General features: G+C 40.2%; 1 pseudogene; it reads left to right on the top strand.

The window, feature by feature from the left end:
• The first annotated feature begins 324 nt into the window (after positions 1-324).
• Positions 325-5,302, top strand: LOC100156337 (annotated as a pseudogene).
• The last annotated feature ends 344 nt before the right edge of the window (positions 5,303-5,646 follow it).

Below are 5,646 nucleotides of genomic sequence, written 5' to 3'. Positions count from 1 at the left end.
TCTGAGCAAGTGGCTTAAATCCTAAGCAAGTGGTAGGGGGTTACAAAGAAGGATCTAGCTTCCTTACTAGTTCATACAGAAAGAATCGCTCAGGTTCCTTGTTCCTCCTCTTCTCTCCAGCTGCTCATCTTGTCGTATCACTTGAAGTAAATTGAAAGATAAAAGGTGTTCATTTCAATTCATCATTTGAGGTTTCATAAATATACTTTGGAGGTAGAGGCAACAGAAATGGTTGCAGAGATTTCAAATTATCTGTGAAGTTCATTCATCCATCTTTCTCTGATCCTATATTTCACAGATAACTAAAATTTCACTGCAGCACAAATGTCAAAAGGTCTTGGACATTATGAAGTCAGACGACCAGGTACGAGTTAGGACTTATAAGGTCTGGTTCCAGGTCAAAAACCATGAATTGGAATTGTATTTCTCTTCTTTGTGCCAAGAACTTTCTGGCAAGTGAGTACAGTAAGTCAATTCATGTCTCGTGTCTCTGCAATACTATCTTGAAAAGCCCAAAATGCCTAACACGGATGACATTAAGAGGGAAAGAACTGACCCTAGATAAAATTATTAAGTAGGGAAATGTATCTTGGTCCATGTTCTCTCTACCTGGTGTCTTCCATTCCCAATCACCATACACACACTGTGGTTCTGCTACCTCAAACTGACTCTTTATGCTCAGAGCTCCCCACATTGCACTATAATGACCTATAAATGTTTTATATTGCAAATATTTTCACTCAATCTTTTGCTGCAACACAGAAGTAGGCATTAATAGACTGATTCTATCACTCTGTGTTACTGTATCTGACTCTAGGAATTCTCTAAAAGGTCATTTAGATGGTGAGTCTTAAAGAAATATGTAAAAAACATGTCAGAGGAGATGTTTTTAAAATATGGTTATTGCACCTATTATACTGACCAAAAAACATAACTCCTTTTTTTAATACATATACACAAACAATATTAGAACATTGGGAATATTTCCAAGAATCATAAGAGAAAGATAATCATATTGTGCCAATACAGAGCTAATAAGATTAGACCACTGATTCTGAAGAAAACCAAAGATGACATTATAGTGGATTTACTTTATGAACTAGAAACAAAGCCCTCACATTAAGTTGTCCCTTATTTCTTCCTCATGAGAAAGAAATATTTATTTATTTATTTATTTATTTATTTATTTATTTATTTATTTTCTACCTTTCTCTGGCAATCAGCTATATGGCTATCACCTTTCCCTTGAGGAACCTTGGTTTTACAGAGCAAAGAACAACTCATAATTAGCTTTTAGTTCAGTAGACACAGCCACATACTCATTTCACATAACTACTTATTTTTCCTAGTTCCTCTCCCAAAGGCATCTAATCACAGAAGGTAAAGGAAGATATTGGCCTGAGATACTGGCCTGCCCAAAGGACTACTGAGATAAGGAGTCATTTTTTAAATATGCAGGAATCAAATCTTTGGAAATACAGGCCCAAAATAGAGTCCTCTCCATTTTAATCTAAAATAGAACTCCACTTTTAGATTAAAATGTTTATATAGGTGGTACTTGAATCCTCTCTTCCAAATAAGAAACTGGTAACTACTCCCAACGTCTCATCTATGTCATCCTCCAAACACCTCCCCTGATGAAACTCTTGTTAGTCATTGCAGTTCATTGTACAAAAGGGGGTTTGTTTTCCAGTGAAGGTCCTGGGAATCCACACTTTTGAAACTGAAGCTGAGAAGACTCAGTTCCTCCAAAGCATAGCTCCCAGGTAGGCAGAAATCTCATCATATCCCTACCCCTTTTTTTCGCAAGAACTAATCCTAATTTTGTTGTTGGTGGTGGTATTCTTGATAAAAGAGCTAAGGGATAAAATCTAAATAGCTTCAATTCCCAGGCAAAGCTGTGGTGTTTGTCATTAACTGAAAGAGGAATCCTTTTTCTAGCTTTTTCACAACTCTAAATAAGTTACGATATATTCTCTTTCTAAAATAAAAGAGGAAGAACCACCTGTGGTGCAGTGGGTTGAGAATCCAACAGCAGTGGCTCAGGTCGCTGTGGAGGGGCAAGTTTGATCCCTGGCTGGGCACAGTGGTTAAAGGATCCATGTTGTTGCAGCTTCAGCTTGGGTTGCAGTTGTGATTCGAAGTCAGTCCCTGGCCCAGGAACTTCAACATGCCATGGGTGCAGTGATTAACAAAATAAACAACAGGGAACTCCCGTCATGGCTCAGTGGTTAACGAATCTGACTAGGAACAAGGAGGTTGCACATTCGATCCCTGGCCTCACTCAGTGGGTTAAGCATCCGGCGTTGCCGTGAGCTGTGGTGTAAGTCGCAGATCCGGCTCAGATCTGGCCTGGCTGTGGCTCTGGCACAGCTCTGACTAGACCTCATGCCTGGAAACCTCCATATGCCGTGGGTGCAGCCCTAGAAATTACAAAAAATAAAAATAAAAATAAATAAATAAATAACAATATTATTGCTTTATGACTAGTAATTCATAGAAGATGTTGTCACATAGGATTAAAAGTACTGTTTCCTCCATCCATTTTGGGAGTTGTATTACATCCTTTCAGGTTTTCAGAGAGACACATAACTGAAGACAAAAGCTATTATAAATAACTACCATCCTCTAGGAGGTCCAAGCAGGTTAAGGAATTAGGAAAAGCAAATCAGTTTGGGGATGTTTCACAAATTATTTTTAAAACTAAAAGAATATTAGCTCTTTGTGCTTTGTTTTTATTTATACACATATATAATGTCTAACTAGTGAGTAGCCAAGACTCGGGAAATCAGAGTAATGCTTTCATCTGATAAGAGAGATTCCATAATAACATGGCAAACTGAATGAAGCAGACACAGAGGGAGAATCTGGCCAAACCAGAGTAACTACCACCAGGGAGAAATTCAGTTCTTCTGAAGGAAGTATCTGACTTAATGTGATTAATATGAATGCCAGCATGCCCTTCAGGAAATGTGAAATACTTTTTTCCATGAGTAAGGAAACTAAGTTAAACTATTCAGGTCTTTCTTTTCCCAAGGTTGTTTTATTTTTTCTTCATTCTATTGATCATTGGAAACCAGATCATTAAATGTTTTGGAAGATCATCAACTCAATCTAGATCAGATTACCAACCCCAATTTCTTCTTAAATACCAAGTCACTCTGTCTCACTGGTTCTTTCCTACCACTATATTTTCCTTTTGCAAAGGGCTTCATGGAGTCTTTTTCTTCTACTAATAACTTTGGAGACATCTGAATTAAAGAATCAACTGCCTTAAAAGGGAACCATAAGAAGATAGGACAACAGGATTGCTCAAAGGAAATCTGTGTCGAAAAATAATGCATTACTAAGTAATTTAGTCTTGAGTGGGAAAAAAAAAAAAAAGAGAGCATCAGGGTTGCATCCACCCACCCCAGAACCTTGGCCATGTGATTCCACACAGCTTTTGAATCTGGAGTGTGGTGGCCTCTGTTTGATGATTAGTGCTCACTGCTGCACATAACATCCAGCAATTCCTGGAAAGCCATTTGGGCATTGCCCTGCTGTTGTGCTTTTGTTTCCAAGCATCTTCTCAGTACTTTCATGTGTCCTCTCAGTACTCTCATGGGTCATACTGAAGACCTTTCCTTTTTCTCTGCAGACAAATTAGGCAAAGGAGGACTTCAGTAGGACCCAAGGGGACAGGTGCATATGTGTTTTTAAAGTAGCAGGGTCAGCTTCAGGATCTCACACAGGGTGACCAACTGTCCCTGTTTCCCTAGGGCTGAGGAGTATTCTGAATCACAAAACTCCCAGTGCTAAAATTGGGATAGTCTCCTGCAAATGGGCACATCTTGTTACTCTAGTCTCATACCATATTGGTCCACCGTTTCCTCTTTTGCCAAGCCTTTGCTCTCATCTGCCTTCACCACCACCTCATGCAAGTAAAGAACCATTCCACTGGACCTTGAAGTGAAGAGTGTAAGTTGCATGTACAAGTTATGCAAACAAAAAGAAGTAAATTAGTAAACAAATAGGCAAAAAGATGGAGAAAGAGAAAGGAAAGGACCCAGAAGGGATGGGAAGATAGGGGAAGAGGGAGAGAGGGAGGGAGGGAGGGAGGGAGGGAAGGAAGGAAGGAAGGAAGGAAGGAAGGAAGGAAGGAAGGAAGGAAGGAAGGAAGGAGAAATAGATACCTTAGGTGGGGAGAACATCATGACATTTGGTAGAAGTGCAACTATTCTTTTATTACTGGGACACAAGACTCAAGAGAATACAAGGAAACTGATGAGGTTAAATAAGTAGATAAAGATCAGATCATGAAGGTCCTTATATGTTATGCTGAGTTGCTTGGATTTGGCTTCATAATTATGTTTCATTGCAGCACAGCTTATGGACTAAATGAACATCTCCAGATCAGGATTCTATTCTGAATAAGTGCATGAATTCATCCTTCTGGGTTTTCCCTGCAGCAGGGAGATTCAAGTCATCCTGTTTATGTTCTTCTGCATCGTCTACCTCCTGACTCTCATGGGAAATGGAGCCATTATCTGTGCTGTGTGTTAGGACCAGCAGCTCCACATCCCCATGTACTTCCTTTTGGGGAATTTTGCATTCCTGGAGATCTGGTACGTCAACTCCACTGTTCCCAACACACTGCTTAACTTCTTCTCAAACACCAAGGCCATCTCTTTCACTGGGTGCTTCCTTCAATCATATTTTTTCTTTTCCATGGGCTCCACTGAGTGCTTCTTTCTCTCAGCAATGTCATTTGATTGATACTTTGCCATCTCTCATCCTATGCATTATGCCACAGTTATGACTGGACAATGTTGTTTCAACCTCGTGATTACTTGTTGGGTGTGTGGCTTTCTCTGGTATCTGGTGCCTGTTATTCTTATCTCCCAACTGCCTTTCTGTGGCCCCAATGTAATTGACCACTTTGTGTGTGACTCAGGCCCATTGCTGACCCTTTCGTGTGCTCCTGCCCCCATGTCCAAGCTTACCAGCTATACCCTAAGCTCCCTCATCATCCTGCTCAGCTTCCTTTTCATCCTCATCTCCTACACCCTGGTCCTACTTGCTGTGCTTCGGTTGCCCTCAGCATCCAGTCGACATAAAGCCTTTTCCACCTGTGGGTCCCATTTGGCTGTGGTGCTGCTATTCTATGGGACCATCGTGGTGATGCATGTGAGCCCTGGATCCAGCCACTCCACCTTGATGCCAAAGATTATGACCCTATTCTATGCAATGGTGACTCCACTTTTCAACCCTCAAGAATAAGGATATGAAAAATGCTCTCTGGAAAGTTCTGGAAGTCTAAACTTTCTTTGGCAGCAGGCCCAGGAGGAATGTAGAATAGTCCAGTTTAGGAGAATATGGGTAAAATGGCCATCCTTTTACTTTCACTCATTTGTATAATTATCCACTCAGTAAATAGTAACTGAATGCCTCCTCTGTGTTAAGGCACTGTGCTTGGCACTAGATTGTGAAGATAATTATGAAGATAAAGCAGACACAGTCTCTTCCCTCAGAAAACACTCTAATGATGTAGAGAGACAGATGAGAAAATAATTACCATAAAATGCAAAAAACGTTCTAACCAATATATGTACAATATATGAAACACAAAGAAAAAAAAGCAGCTAATTCTGCCTGGAGTTGTGG

Source organism: Sus scrofa, unplaced genomic scaffold, assembly GCF_000003025.6.
Source record: "Sus scrofa isolate TJ Tabasco breed Duroc unplaced genomic scaffold, Sscrofa11.1 Contig740, whole genome shotgun sequence".
NCBI classification, from domain to species: domain Eukaryota; kingdom Metazoa; phylum Chordata; class Mammalia; order Artiodactyla; family Suidae; genus Sus; species Sus scrofa.
This window is presented reverse-complemented; position numbering and strand designations above follow the sequence as displayed.